Source organism: Uloborus diversus, chromosome 4, assembly GCF_026930045.1.
Source record: "Uloborus diversus isolate 005 chromosome 4, Udiv.v.3.1, whole genome shotgun sequence".
Taxonomy (NCBI): domain Eukaryota; kingdom Metazoa; phylum Arthropoda; class Arachnida; order Araneae; family Uloboridae; genus Uloborus; species Uloborus diversus.
Window position 1 is genome coordinate 139,606,793 of NC_072734.1, and position 8,171 is coordinate 139,614,963.

Here is an 8,171-nt window from a genome sequence, read left to right on the forward strand (position 1 = left end):
AATCATTTCTAAAAAGCTGTACATTCGGTTGCTTATCCTATTAATTAAAAATATTGTGTTGCTAATTATGTAAAAAACCATAAAACTTCCATAATAAATTTTGTTTGGAAGGATATAACTAACTCTTAACAGTTTAGTAATCTATAAAGTGCTTATCCTATGCACAATTTCGTTAAATATATTGTACTGACAGCAAAACGTATTACTTTGAAGCTGCATCTTCAATATGAAAAAATCCTTAGATATTCCAATAACATGGAAACTCACACACACAACAAAAGAAAAAAAAATAGTTTGAATTTTGAGATCTGCTTGAATTCAAATTATGTTTTTCGCAATCGCGAATTGCGATAGGGCCCTACACGTTGAATTTCTTGTTTCGACAAATGGCTTTTATCGCAACCATAGTTTGAATTCAAGGTGTCAAAATTCAAATGAATGCCAGGGGCTGGATGTTGAATGTTATGTGCTGGATGCTGAGTGCTAAGTACTGTTTTCACGTCAAAAGGATTGTGTAAAGTCGAGAAAGGTCGTTTATAAATTATTCGATTCCGAGGCACATGGACACCTGCATTATAAGCATAGAAAAATAAAATCAAAGGACGGATGTCTTTCAACTGGCAAGTGAAAACAATAAGCAATTCGTGATTGCAGAAAAACAAATTCATCGAGAAAACGCCCGCACGCCTGCCGTGAGTGATCCAAAGTCAATAATTTCTTTAATAACTAAGCTAGAGCGTTGAAACGCTTTCCAAAATGTTTGAAACAGTCTGAAGTTTTAAATAAACAAAAATCGATAGTTTGATCATTTTTGAGATAATGTGGGCGCTATGCAGGCCTGGATTTACAGCTTAGGGCCCCCGCTTTGTCAGGGGCCCACAACTCCCGGAAATTAGCCCAATTCGTTAAAAAAAAAGTACTTGAAAAAAAAAATCATTTTCCAGGGCTTGAAAATTTGGAAAAGTGTGGCTACAAACCATAAATGGAAAGGAGTAGGGAGAAGAAATGCCAATATACGTCAAATTCAGCTCCTTGCTACATCCTGCACCAAAAATGTAAAAACCATGGTTCTCACGTTGCTGAAACATATTACAAATTTTTGTGATTCACATGTCTCATATCTTGCTATTTAAGGTAACAGCACCAATAACAGACATGTTTAAGACATCCCTCTCAGGTTTGCTCAATTTTCCGAGCCTTTTAATGTATTTAGACTTTTAAAACTATTTTTCTCTTATGCAACTACACCTCATCTAACTTCTTCGCTGCTTCTGGATCCTCTGAATAAGTTATTTCTATTTTTAATTGCTCAATTCCGAAAAAAGGTCCGACCCCCAGTAACAGACACTGAAAATTCTGAAGATACCCAGCCACAGATAGGATATGGAAAGGATGAGTAAATAAACATAATTCCCCTATTCTCTTCAAAATGTGCAAACGTTCTTTTTTTTAGAACTAAAACCTTATTAAATTCAAATGAACATGAAACACCGGCATACCTTTCATAACCTTCCACCATTGCCTTGTAAATACCAACTGGCTCATAAAATTCACTCTGATAACAGCAGATGGTTGCACGGTATTCATGGGTCGTAGCAACATCAGTTTCACCCGCTTAAAATTCTAATTATTTAAATCCAAACTTTCGACTGTGCTACTGGACCCTTGTCTGTTACTGGGTGCCGTTACGCTATTTAATTCTGAATGCAGTATTTTGGAAATTCTTTTGTTATAGAAAATCGCCCGTCAGGATATGACGGGTGAAAATTGCTTCTACATTTGAATGAAACAATTGCCTGTTTGTTGATATTTTTATAGTTGAAATTTTAACCCGAACTCCAGTGGATTATCCCTAAACTGCAGTAGATAACGTTTATTGTTGACCACTTTTTCGTTTCTTCATTCTCCTAAAATGAGTCTTACCAGTAAAACAGTTAAGGTAATGGATCCAGTTCAGCCTCGTCCAAATAAAGCATCTCCCTACATGTAAAACATTACCAAAAAATATTATCAAATTATCAAGACGTGGAGCGAGTTCTATTGGTGAAGACGCTATGAGCGTTACTCGATCTTTCGCTATTTTATGTATATATAAATACAGGGCGGCCTGGCCAGGTCGGCTAGTCGGGGATCCTCGACTGGGCCAACTGCTTAGGGGGCTCAACTTAAAAAGTTGACCCTTTTTCGTCAAACAAATTTCCCCCAAAAAATTGCTTAAATTCTTACCTTTCCAATTCAAGTCGAAATTGTGTATAAACTAAAACGGGAAAGGTGCCGAACCTTTTTCGTTTTTATCTCGGGCCACACCTCATATTAAGAAGGATATCGCGGCCCAGAACAAATATATGTATTATTTTTTCCTAAACAGAATGGACAACAAGGAAAATGAAAGACAATCACAAACCAAAACTTGCTTCCATTATTGCTTCTTGCTTATTTTATTGATACGAACTTTGGTTCTGTTTTTTAGAAACCAGTACATGACTAATTGGCTTTAAATTTTGCAACTATCATTCATAAGGCCGAATGAAGATGATCAGTAGGTTTGAAACGTTTCAGAATATATTTTGCGTTTCATAACATGTAACCCTACAACGAACCACATAGATAAGCTTCGCGGGCCCCATGTGGTCCGCAGGTCGTAGGTTGGGCACCATCTTGCTATACATGATATTTCAGTCGTAGACAAGCAATCATTGTGCATCCGTTACATGGTGAAATGAGTCTTTTAAAAAGGTTGTTAGCCAAGAAGACAACAATAGAAGCACTTGGGATAAAGGAGCAAAAGTTACTAAAGATAGCTTAAAATTTCACTTTTATAAATTTCCGTGGGAGAATCCCGTAACCCTTTTATCTGCACTATAGCCTAAAATTGATTTCAGTTTCAGAAACAAATGCCCAGAGGAAAATAGTGTTTCCCCTAGATCAAAAAGGGGCAGCGCACTTTAAAGGGGCACTTTTTGATAGAAGTTTAGTCATTCAAAAAACATGCTTTTTTAACTTTTGATACACTAGCTGCATACGAAGTCTAAGTGTTTTCGATAGTATACTTATTTTTAAAATATTGAAAACATTTTTGAACACACATAAACATTGATGTTTAGTTTTAAAAATAATGCTAAAAACATCCAGATATATTCCAATCAGATTCATGTGAAAAAGTGATTGAAACGAGGGCGTGACTTTTCAAGGACAGAGGCTTGTGTGAATCTTTCTTTCGAAAAGAATTTTGCTTCTGTGAAGTTGTTTTGAAACTTTTAAGAGGCAAGGAGAGTCAAAGGTTAGCTTAAAGGAGGAAGGACACGGCGCCTTGCTAAAAATTTTGAGGCGCCTTGCTAGAAAATTACTAGGGAAACCTGTCCTCTTTTCTTTTAATTTTCCTAACAGTTTACAAAATTATGTTTTTAAAATTTCAAAAGTTGAAAAATTCCCAAGGAGTCACCAGATTTCCTATAGCAACTAAATGTAGTTGAAAATTGGGTCGAGTAGACTTCAGTTTCGAAATGATTCCAAATGAGACCACTGAGCCTCTTTCTCTCTCTAACGTAACTAAAGATAGTTTTGAGTTTTTTAATAGTTAAGAGTCGAAAAGTTTTCGTAGAGAGCCCCCGATGTTTCCCTGTTCCATTTATTTTAGGAAGCCAAAAATTACATTTCTAAAATTTCACATTTCGGGGAATTTCCGGGAATAACCCCCGACATTTTATTGTAAACAAAGACAAAAGTGGACTTCAATTTTGAAAAAAAAAAAAAAAATCGTGGGGAACCCCTTTTTTCCCCTCTACTCTAACGTTGCCGAAAACTGTAAAAGTGCGGTTTTTGACATCAATTTTGAAAATACCGCTTTGAAGGGAACTAGAACTCCTCTTCCAGTCTCTTTTCTCCTTGAGCCTGTATAGATCAACTAATTTCGAAAGATGTCCGGGTTTACTTGATTCCCCCCTTTCCTCGTGTCTTTTTTATGCTGTCAATATACAGCCTAAAGATGTGCTTTTTTCTTTTCAGACTTGTAACCATTATTGTCCTTCTTTCAAGGTACATAAAAAAATCTGTCAGTGTTAGCTTAATTTTACGATTCGCATTTTTTTTTTTCGAACTCTGAAACTTGATTTAATAAATTAAAATGGGAATTAACGGTAGTTTAATGTCTTTGCAATCGAGATCCGGCACTGTTTAATATATATATATATATATATATATATATATATATATATAAGTCAGGAATAGTGAATATCCAAGCTGGAGGCAGATGTCACCTCACTGAACCTGAGAGCGCTAACAAAACTGGTAGATAAAGTGATTTTCTCACCAGCTGTCCGCAACATGGTGCGGTTCGACTAGTGAATTGAAGGCGAAGCTTAGGTATTTAGTAGTAAGTTACAACCCCTTAAATCAGCGCAAAGGAAGAACTACATGCAATATACCAGACAGCCCGGTTCACATGCAGAGACTGCAGTTTCGTTCTTATTAGAACTCTTCAGTCTGGAATAGTGAATAACCGAGATGGAGGCAGATGTTTTTTGCGAACGCTCCCTCATGATTTGTCGCCTACCCAAGAATTATTGAAATTCGGCTCTTCAGATCGCTGACTTTTTTTCAAATTTTTAAGGTATTGAACTGGATGTTAACTATGAGTTGAGGGATCTACGTCGGTTTTAAATTATGAAGGTTATGAAGTAATTGCTATCTCTCGCGCATGCTCAGTGAACAGTCAATTGCTTTAAACGTTCATATTTCATGAAATTTTCATAATTTTAATTTCAAATTTTACTATTATACTTCTCTTGTATGCTGTCAAATTTTCTGAACGTTTGTTAAGGTTTGATATAAAACTCTGCGTGTTATGAACCGAAAACTCCTTGTTGAGGGACTTTGCCCTAGGGTTCTATTGTTATTTGAGGAAGAGGGTTCCCCAATAACATAATCGAAGTTAGTCTACAATGGGGATGTTTCCTTCAGTCAAATGTACTATTTTTAGTTACTGAAATTGATAGAATAAGGGTTGGAATATAAACGTTAACATCGCAAAAAAGCTATTCCACGGAAAAGCGGACTTTTGTCCCTCACGTGACAATAAATATACTTAATTAATACAGAGGTGCCCTCCCCCCTAAGGTCAAGGGCGCACCCCCTAAATATCATGGAGACCCCCAAAACGCAAGTGCCCCCCTACAAATGAGTAAAGTACCCCTCAGAACAACCTCCTTAAAAATTTCAATGGCGCAGTGCGCCATGACCCCCCCTAGGTGGGCACCCTTGATTAAAAATACTTATATTAAAAGGTGAGGAACAAAATTAAATGTATGTGTGATTCGTTAAGCAAACTCAAAATTATATTTTTTTTAATGAAATATTACAGTCGAAGTGAGAGCAGAACTGATTCTCCCTTCGCGGTACCACTGGTAATATTCTGTTCAAAACAATTATGTAATGCTTTAAATATTTGAAAAATATTCATAGCAAGTTTTGGCTGTAAATCTGCAGCAACTTTTGTCAACATTTTTCTAGAACAAAACGCAAAATTAATTTTTCTTCAAAATTAAAAATTGTGGCACTTCCAGCTTTGTTTTTAGGAAAATATTCAAATAGGTTTCGATTAAGAAGTTGAGCCTATTTTTTATTTATTTATTTATTTATTTATTTTGCAAAAAATAGTGTTTATTAATATACTAAAAACATGGCACAGAGTGATGTCGCGATCGTCTGCAAATGGGCTTGAGATTGACGGGTTTCCTACCGCTGCTCTACTCTATTCAAACATACCCTAGTATAGTTAGTACACAACAGGGGAAAATGAGAAAAAGGATTCAATATATACGTACATTCGTAAATATAGGATGTGAGCAAATTCCTTTCTTAGCATTCTCAAGAGTTTTTAACGACACGGTTGTAAAACTATTCTAGAAAAATCGTTACACAAAATAGCTCTTGCGTGGTGTGACACCATTTTCGTCATGCTTCTTTTCCTAGGATAATTTCACAATTTCACCGACATTATGCAACCTCTTTGAAGCACGATAAATATTAAGAAGCGAAGCTTATATAATCTTTGTCTGAAAATAGTCATTTTTTATTTTCCTTACTTTTTTGAGAAAAGCAATTACGTTCCTGCAGAACAACGGAATTATGAATTTGACAAAATATAGCATTGCTGTTTAAGAAACACAAGATATTCAAAAATGCAAGTATAATCAAAATGTTTAATAAAAATTTGTACCAACGTCAACATTGCAAACAGCAATAAGGATTGCAACCACGTGCTTTAGGATTACAACAAGGAATTTCTTTTTCTATACATAAAAAAAAGAAAGAAAAAGAAAAGAATTTATGCACAGAAATAATCTGACAAAAAGTCTCAAAGTCATAAGAATGTTTATTACACTTTCAAAAATTAATGTAACGTCCTGAAATGTTGTTTATTTTCTCTTTTATTGTTTTCCTTTTGCATAAAGAACTTTTAATTTATTAATATTTTTGAAAGAGTATAGTAAGTATAAAAATGACAACAAAATAAAAAAAAAGAAATTATACTTTCGCAGAACACCTTTCCTCCTATATTTTATGAGAAAAGGTTCTTAGCAAATATATTGGGCAACTCACAGTTTGAGTTTAATACAGTTTCACTGTAGGATTATTTCACGTCAAGTCGTTTAATGCCATGTGCCGTCATATTTCAGATTTTGTATATTATTCTTTTACAAATAGATATCTATGAGAAAAGCCCAAATATTTTTTTTTTTTTTAGATTTTTTGAATGAAAATTACGCTTTGGAGAATTTTTTCAAAAATTTGTTTTTCGATCATTTTTCGGACTCACCGTTTTGGCATGAATTCAGAAAATCTCTCTATTTTCTTCATTTTTTAACCAATTAAGCTGAATTTCAAGCTAATATTTTTCTCTTTCAGTGTGAACGACAGAAAGTATTCTATGAACAGTTGGGTGTTGCAACTCTTTATCTAAATTCAGTTTTTATGTTTTTTTCAATTGGGAGTTATCTCCTAGGTACTAGGAGATAAGTTATATCTCCGGAGTACCTACTACGATCAGCATCAATATTTTTTGCAGCATATTTAAATCATTCTCTTACTATGTAGAAAAAAGCAGAAGGGTGTTTTTTGTTGTTTTGAAATAAAAAATTAAAATTTGTTTTGCAGAAAATACAAGTTTTCTATTACTTTAAATCACTTTTAAGCTTAAAAAAGGCTAAAAACTTTTCAGAACAATTAACACTGGACTCTCAAAGGATTTGTATCAATAGTTAATAGCTAAAAATGTGTTTGCTTTGGAAAAGAATTGTGCAAAAACCTCCGTTTCAGACTTCGCAAAAATAAATGAATAAATAAATGAAAAACACTTTTGATTGAAAATGCACTAAATATTAAGAATAATAATTTGAAGAATAGTATAAAAAATATTTCTAATGGCATTATTTAGCCTTTTTTTTTTTTTTTTTTTTGACAATAAAATATGGGAAAAAAAAGGAATAATTACTATTGAAAAGTTTTCATAGCCTAAACTTGTTTGGATTACGTAACACCTGACAATGATCTTCCGCTCTTACAATACTCATGCAATACGCATCATTCTTCTTTCGCTTTGAAAGTTAATCGACACATAGTTTTCGTCGATTATAAAATGTAAAATGAAAGACATGTCTGTGCGGACGGCATTTTTTTTTTTTTAATTTACTATTTCCTTTGTATTAGAAGATGAAAAAGTCAGAATTTCCATGAATAAGTTTCAAAGAGGCTTTAAAATATACTTCAATCAGCAAAAATAATCTTCTTTATAGAAATCTAGAGTTGTGGAGTATTTATTGTAAGTGTGGAAGTTCATTGTCAGATGTAACGTAATTCAAACTAGTAATGCTAAGAAAAGTTTTCAACAGTAATTTTTTCCCCCATCCTTTAATGTCAAAAAAAAAAAAAAAAAAGCAAAATAATTCCATTACAAATATTTTTTATACTATTCTTCAAATTATCATTCTTAATATTTAGTACACTTTCAATCAAAAGTGTTTTTTATTTATCTAATTCATATTGTTTTTATTTAATTCATTTTATTTATTTTTGCGAAGTCTGAAACGGAGGTTTTTTTCACAATTCGTTTCCAAAGTAAACAACTTTTAAGCGATTAACTATTGATACAAATCCTTTGAGAGTCCAGTATT